This window comes from Enhydra lutris, unplaced genomic scaffold (assembly GCF_002288905.1).
Source record: "Enhydra lutris kenyoni isolate GAN:26980312 unplaced genomic scaffold, ASM228890v2 scaffoldscaffold4, whole genome shotgun sequence".
In the NCBI taxonomy this organism is placed as follows: domain Eukaryota; kingdom Metazoa; phylum Chordata; class Mammalia; order Carnivora; family Mustelidae; genus Enhydra; species Enhydra lutris.
In genome coordinates this window covers 26,819,168-26,827,965 of record NW_019154088.1, presented here as the reverse complement: position 1 = coordinate 26,827,965, position 8,798 = coordinate 26,819,168, and positions in this window count along the sequence as shown.

The window sequence follows — 8,798 nt, the reverse complement described above, 5'->3', positions numbered from 1 at the left end:
ATGCAAAAATTCTCACCAAAATACTAGCCAAAAGGATCCAACAGTACATTAAAAGGATTATTCACCACGACCAACTGCGATTTATTCCAGGGCTGCAAGGTTGGTTCAACATCTTCAAATCAATCAATGTGATACAATACATTAATAAAAGAAAGAACGAGAACCATATGATACTCTCAATAGATGCTGAAAAAGCGTTTGACAAAGTACAGCATCCTTTCCTGATCAAAATCCTGTTCACAATGTGGGCATAGAGGGAACATACCTCAATATCATCAAAGCCATCTATGAAAAACCCACCGTGAATATCATTCTCAATGGAGAAAAACGGAGAGCTTTTCCGCTAAGGTCAGGAACACAGCAGGGATGTCCTTTATTACCGCTGCTATTCAGCATAGTACTAGAAGTCCTAGCCTCAGCAATCAGACAACAAAAAGAAATTAAAGGCATCCAAATCGGCAAAGAAGAAGGCAAACTATCCCTCTTTGCAGATGATATGATACTTTATGTGGAAAACCCAGAAGACTCCACTCCAAATCTGCTAGAACTTGTACAGGAATTCATAAAATGTCAGGATATAAAATCAATGCCCAGAAATCAGTTGCATTTCTACACAGCAACAACAAGACAGAAGAAAGAGAAATTAAGGAGTCAATCCCAATTATAATTTCACCCAAAACCGTAAGATACCTAGGAATAAACCTAACCAAAGAGGCAAAGAATCTGTACTCAGAAAACTATAAAGTACTCATGAAAGAAAATGAGGAAGACACAAAGAAATGGAAAAATGTTCCATGCTCCTGGTTTGGAAGAACACATATTGTGAAAATGTCTATGCTACCTAAAACAAGCTACACATTTAATGCAATCCCTATCAAAATATCCTTTTTTTTTTTTTCTTAAAGAAATTGAACAAATAATCCTAAAATTTATATGGAATCAGAAAAGACCTCAAATAGCTAGAGGAATGTTGAAGAAGAAAACGAAAGTTGGTGGCATCACAATTTCAGACTTTAAGCTCTATTACAAAACTGTAATCATCAAGTCAGTATGGTACTTGCAGAAAAACAGACACATAGATCATTGGAACAGAATAGAGAGCCCAGAAATAGACCCTCAACTCTATGGTCAACTAATCTTTGACAAAGCAGGAAAATATGTCCAATGGAAAAAGTAGAGTCTCTTCAACAAATGGTGTTGGGAAAATTGGACAGCCACATGCAGAAAAATCAAACTGGACAATTTCTTTACACCAACATGAAAATAGACTCAAAATGGATGAAGGACTTCAACGTGAGAAAGGAATCCATCAAAATCCTTGAGGAGAACACAGGCAGCAACCTCTTCGACCTCAGCTGCAGCAACTTCTTCCTAGGAACACTGCCAAAGGCAAGAGAAGCAAGGGCAAAAATGAACTATTGGGACTTCATCAAGATCAAAAGCTTTTGCACAGCAAAGGAAACAGTCAACAACACCAAAATAGAGTTGACAGAATGGGAGAAGATATTTACAGATGACACATCAGATAAGGGACTAGTATGCAAAATCTATCAAGAATTTATCAAACTCAACACCCAAAGAACAAATCCAATCATGAAATGGGCAGAGAACATGAACAGACATTTCTGCAAAGAAGACATCCAGATGGCCAACAGACACATGAAAAAGTGCTCCACATCACTAGGCATCAGGGAAAAACAAATCAAAACCTCAATGAGGTACCACCTCACACCAGTCAGAATGGCTAAAAGTAACAAGTCAGAAAAAGACAGATGCTGGTGACGATGCAGAGAAAGGGGAACCCTCTTACACTGTTGGTGGGAATGCAAGCTGATGCAACCACTCTGGAAAACAGCATGGAGGTTTCTCAAAAAGTTGAAAATAGAGCTACCCTACGACCCAACAATCGCACTATTGGGTATTTACCCTAAATATACAAAGGTAGTGATCTAAAGGAGCACGTACACCGAATGTTTATAGCAACAATGTCTACAATAGCCAAACTATGGAAAAAACCTAGATGTCCATCAACAGATGAATGGATAAAGAAGTTGTGGTACAGATATATATATATATGTGTGTGTGTGTATGTGTGTGTGTGTATAAAATGGAATACTACACAGCCATCAAAAGAAATGAAATCTTGCCATTTGCAATGACGTGGATGGAACTAGAGGGTATTATGCTTAGTGAAATAAGTCAACTGGCGAAAGACAACTATCATATGATCTCCCTGATATGAAGAATTTGAGAAGCAAAGTGGGGGATTTGAAGGGTAGGGAAGGAAAAAAATGAAACAAGATGGCATCAGGAGGGATACCAACCATAAAACACTCTTAATGTCACAAAACAAACTGAGGGTTTCCAGTGGGAGTGGGGTAGGGAGAGGGTGGTTTGGTTTTGCACATTGGGGAGAGTATATGCTATGGTGAGTGCTGTGAAGTGTATAAGCCTGACAATTCACAGACCTGTACCCTGTGGCTAATAATACATTATATGTTATTAAAAGAAATCAGTATGTGTAAACTGTAGACTCTAGCCTTAGTAATACTTAGTTTTGCATCTGTAAATGTTTAAATGTACTTTCTTCTCATCTGGTAGATTTGTCTATATTTCTAGACAAGAACCACCTTTTGAGGACTAAGTTTTGGCTTTGTTGATCAACTCAAATGAATCTCTTGTCCTTATTTTTTTTACACCGGTTTTTCTACCTTTTCTTATGCTTTTAGAAAGAGAGACAGAGAGTGAGTGGGGGTATGGGCAAAGGAAGAGAGTCTGTAAGCAGACTCCCTCCTCAGTATGTAGCCTGATGTAGGCCTCCGTCCCAGGACCCTGAGATCATGACCTGTGCCAAAGTCAGACACTTAACTGACAAAGCCAGCCAGGTGCCTTATCTTTCTACTTTTTTTTTTTTAAATCAATGCAATCTTTTATTGATTTTATTAACTTATCAATTCTATCTTTTTTCATTTTTCTCAATTTTTTATTACAGCAAAATACATACAATATAAAATTACAAACTTAACTATTTTTATTTCCTTTACTTAATTTTTTCTAACTTTATTGAGGTATAATGACAAATAATATTGTAATATATTTAAAATGTACAATGTGATTGAAATATGTATATAATGTGAAGGGATTTCCACCAAGTTAATTAACACATCCATCAACAGTTACCATTCATTCATTCATTTTTGGTGAGAATGCTTAATATCTATTCTAGCAAATTTCAGTTCTACAATGCAATATCATCAATTGTAATCACTATGCTATTCTTTAGATCTCCAGAATATATACATTCTACATAAATGAAACTTTGTAACCTTTAACCACTCCTCCCTATTTCTTTCACCTTATAGCCCTGGGCAACCATAATTCTATTTTCTGTTTCTGAGTTTGGATTTTAGATTCCACATATATATGAGACCAATGCATTATTTATCTTTCTTATTTCACTTATCATAATGTCCTCTGTGTTGCTTCATGTTTTTGCAGATATTAAGATTTCCTTCTTAAATAGGCTGAAAATGCTATATATATATATATATATGTTATATAGTAATTTATACAGTATTTGTATTAATTTATATCTAATACATATCTCAAATATAGTACATATATATAATAAACACGTACACACTCATTTGATGCACCAAATCATTCATCAGTGAACACTTAGGTTGTTTTCATGTCTTTGATATTGTGAATAATGCTGCAATGAACTTGAGAGTGCAGACAACTTTTCACTTCAACTTTTTACTGATTTCATTTCTTTTATATATATACCTAGAAGTGTGATCGCTGAATCTTATTATTGCTATATTTTTAATTTCTGTAAGAATCTCCATACTGTTTTCCATAGTGGCTGTACCAGTTTATATTCCCATCAATGCGTACAAGGGTTCCCTTTTCTCCACAACCACATTTGCTATCTGATGTCTGTTTGATAACAGACATCCTAACAGGTGTTGAGGGTCTCATTGTGGTTTGATTCTCATTTCCCTGATGATTAGTGATGTTGAGCATCTTTTCATGTGTCTGTTGACCATCTGTGTGTCTCCTTTTGAAAAAAAAATGTCCTTTACTCATTTCTTAATTGGATTTTTTTTCCTTTTGCTACTGAGTTCTATAATTTCCTTATATATTTTAGATGTTAACCCCTTATTGGGTACGAGGTTTGAAAATATTTTCTTTCATTTCAATGTTGCCCTTTCATTTTGTTGATGGTTTTCTTTTCAAAAGCTGTACATAAGCTTTTCAGTATGATGTAGTCCCACTTATTTTTGTTTTTTTGCTTTTGTTGCCTGTGCTTTTGTTACCAAATCCTAGAACAAAGAAAAAAAAAATTATAGACAAAACCAGTGTCAAGAAGCTAATCCTTGTTTTATTTTGGGGTTTCTTTTGTCATCTTTAATCCATTTTGAGTTATTTTTATGTATGGTGTAACATAGGAATACAATTCCATTCCTTTTCAAGTGGATAGTTTTTCACTAAGTTGATGCAAGTACAAGTTTTCCAGCACCATTTATGACATAGACTATCCTTTTCCCATTGTGTACTCTTTGTGCTTTGCCAAAAATTAATTCATCATATATGAATGGGTTTATTTCTAAAATCAGGAAGTGTTATATGTCTAGCTTTGCTCTTCTTACTCAAGATTACTTTAGCTATTTAGGGTATTTGGGCCTGTATTCATATTGTTTTTACAGTTTATGTTAAAAATGCCATTGGACTACTGATAGGGATTGTACTGAATCTGTAGATTGCTCTGGGTTATATGATCATTTCAACATTATAATTCTTCCAATTCATGAACACAGAATACCCATCTACTTGTGTCCTCTTGAATTTCTTTAACCAATGTCTTATCCTTTTCAGTGTAAAGATTTTCACTGCCTTGGTTAAACTTATTCCTAAATATTTTCCTCTTTAATGTTACTATAAATGAGACTGTTTTCTTAATTTCTCTTTCTGAGAGTTTGTCATTAGTATATAGAAACATAACTGATTTTTGCATATTGAATCTATACTCTGCAACCTTACTGAATTCGTTTACTAGTTCTAACAGTCTTTTGGTGGAGTAGTTAGGACTTTTAATGCATAGCATTATGTTATCTGTAAAGAGACAATTTTATTTCTTTCTTTCAGATTTGGATACCTTTTATTTGCTTTTACCCTTGAATGGAGTCAGCTTTTCACCACTGAACATGATGTTAACTATCAGCTTGTTATATATGGCCTTTTTTATCCCATTTATACTTCATTTGTTGAGCTTGTATCATGAAAAAAAGTTGGATTTGTCAAATACTTTTTCTGCACTGAGATGAGCATTTTGTTAATGTGTTATATCATATTTATTGATTCGAGAATGTGAACCATCCTTGCATCTCTGGAATAAATCCCACTTGAACATGTTATATGGTCCTTCTGATGTACTGTTGAATTTTATTTGTTAATATTTTATTAAGGATTTTTTCATCTATGATCATCAGGGATATTAGCTTGTAATTTTCTTGTAGTATACTTGTCTGGCTTTGGTATCAGGACCTATGAATTTTTCTTTTGATTTATGTGTGTTTGTGTCTGTTTGTGTATGTGTGTCTGTGTGTGTATACTGAATATGATGATTCCTCTGTAAGATACATGACTTACAAATATGTTTTGCCTCTATGAGACCTGAATTTTTATTCTCCTAATGGTGATATTTGATAAAGAACAGTTCTCAATTTTAATGGAATCCAATCTGCCCTTTTTTCCTTTATGACTGGCATACTTTAGGCTCTGCTTAATAAATCTTTCCTATTCAAGGTCATGTTGAATTTTATACCTTTATTTATATGAAGTTCATATTTAGATCTTCAATCTGGGCAGATCAGAAGTGCCACTAGTATTGCCTCAACAAATGACTCTCTCAACAAATAACTAATGGGAATGAGAATCTATGCATAACTATACAAGTTTTCCTATTGCACAAATAACACAATTATGTGTTATACACTGCATCCTAAAGTTTTCTCAATGGGATTAAGATGTAATTGCTGGAGAACTACTTGGAAGATGACAGAGTGCAAAGATCCTAAGCTCACCTTGTTTCAAGGACACACCCAGCAAACAGTCGTATCAGAGCATCCAATCCAGAAAACTACCTGAAGGCTGGCAGAACAGACTTTTCACAGTTAATTATAGAGAAAAAGACACTGAAAAGGGTAGGGGGCATGGAGATGCAGTCAGGAACCAAATTCACATTGTGAATAACCATGGAAGAAAGGGATACCACAAGTATAGAGATAGGAGAAGAACAGACCCCACCCCGGGCACCCCAGGGACAGCACTGAGAAGATGAGCTCGCATAACACTCGGCCTTGAAAACCAGTGTGTCTTCTTGATTTTTCACAAACAGCAAAGCTTAATTCTGGGTACTTTAAAAGTCAGTGGATTTTGCTGTTTTCACAAACAGCGAAGCTTAACTCTGGGTACTTTAAAAATCAGTCTTTGGCTGACTGATGGTCCTGCTGACTAACAAAAGCCTCTCTGGACAATTCTGGGAGAATGGCCTGAAGTTTGGTGCAACCATAATCATGCTAAATCAGCTAAAGGTAGGAATTTGGTCTGACTACTGACATTGCCTAACTATAAGCCTACAAAAGACCCAAATAACTCGATGAGATCATCAAGCATAATAATATATGCATCATAAGGATCTCAGAAGGAAAAGAGAAAAGAAGGGAGAAAATTTACTTGAAAATTTACGTTAAGAGAAAAAAAGAGAGAAAATAACAGCTGAAAACTTCCCTAATCTAGAGGAGAGAGACATCTAGATCCAGGAGCCACAGAAAGACCCCAACATAATCACCCCAAGGAGCTCCACACCAAGACACACAATAATTAATAGGGCAAAAAAGTAGTGATAAAGAGACAATTTTAAAAGCAGCAAGAGAAAATAACAGTTATATACAAGGGAAACACAGGCTATCAGCTGATTTTTCAGTAGAAACTTTGTAGGCCAGAAGAAAGTGGCAGGATTTATTCAAAATTCAGAAAGAAAGGAAGAAAAAAAAATGCAGCCAAGAATACTCTATCCAGCAAGACTATCATTCAGAATAGGAGAAGAGATAAAGAGTTTTCTAGAGAAATAAAAGTTAAAGGGGTTCATCACCACTAAACCAGACTTACAAGAAAGGGTAAAGGAAATGCTCTTGAGTAGAAAGAAAACGTCATAACTGGGCCTTTCCTTATGAAAGGAAAAAAATTCAAACATAATAAAAGTAGATTAATCACTTATAAAACCAATATAGACATTAAAGCAAAAAAGCAGCAAAATCATTATATCCATAAAGTCAGGGTATTTACAAAATAAAAGGATGAATTCAGTAAGGCTGCTGGATAGAAAATCAATAATCAGAAATCCACTGCACTTCTATACACTAACAATGAAATAGTAGAAAGGGAAATTACAATTGCACCAAAAAGAATAAACTTAACCAAGGAGATGAAAGAGCTGTGCTTTGAAACCCATAAAACACTGATGAAGGAAACTGAAGATGACACAAACAAATGGAAGAATACTCCATGCTCACAGACTGAAATAACCAATATTATTAAAATGTATTCAAAAAAAATAAAATAAAATGTATTCAATTTCCTTTTCATACATACCCACTCTCCTAACAAATGAAGATCCTCAGTATGAGATAGCAGAAATTGATAACTTGTCGGCCAAAAAACACAAGAATCCAATTGCTGATGGTGGGTAACAACTCTAGTATGCTAAGTCATCCCCAACATGGTAAAATACTGTACCTTTCAGTTCCTGTCCCAAGAGTGACAGCTCTTAGTAGGCTTATTTAGATCTCACAAATAGCACATAATACACCTAAAAATTCTAATTTTACCTATTTATTACATAATTCTGATTGTTTTGATTAGGGTTCAGAATAAGAGAATATTCTATATTAGATTTTAACAGCAGTGTAAGTGGCCCTGTCCCTTCTCCCATATGGCCTATTATGTCTCATAGTGCTTGTAATATTGGTAGTAGGTTGAGTCATTAATGGAGTCCTCAATAAGCGTAATAACGGAAGTATTGTGCAGACTCTTAGGGCTCTATAGTAAGTCCATACTTTCTATAGCAAACAACTACTCATTACTCCCAAGACAGCTGGCTGCCATAATACTGGGCTCTAGTAGAAACAACATGCCTGATCATAGGACATCAAGTGGCTATATTACTACAGCATCCTAGCATATGCAGTATATTATCAGACCTACCAAGTCATAAGGTACAATATGCATACTGTTCATATGATTTAAATGGTGAATTCAGGAGAGAGTTCAAACAGGTTTACAGGTCATGAATTAGTCAGATGAATAAATAGCCTAGATTCCTATGTCATCTATCACCAAGTGATGAATAAGGAGAAAAAAAAAGTCTGATTCAACCAGATGTAGGGGGAAAAAACCTTCAAATACAATACAAACTAGAAAAGACTAATATAACTATATTATAAATAATAACATAAAAACACTGAATTGAATGGAAAAGAAAAGAATTAACCTTAGGCAAGTTGCAAAAGAGTGTGTGGCCATCTTTGTCTAAGATGCAATACAAAAAATGCTATATACAAATATTGTACTATTAATAAATTTGTTTTTCACAAAGGCATGGGTTAGCAATTCTGAAATATTTTATGTGTATTCTAGGAGTATACACACAAATAAATACAATATACATAGTAAGATGTGAATTCTCAGTTAGAAAAAGCAGTTACAAATAGAGAAAGGGGAAAGACCAGAAT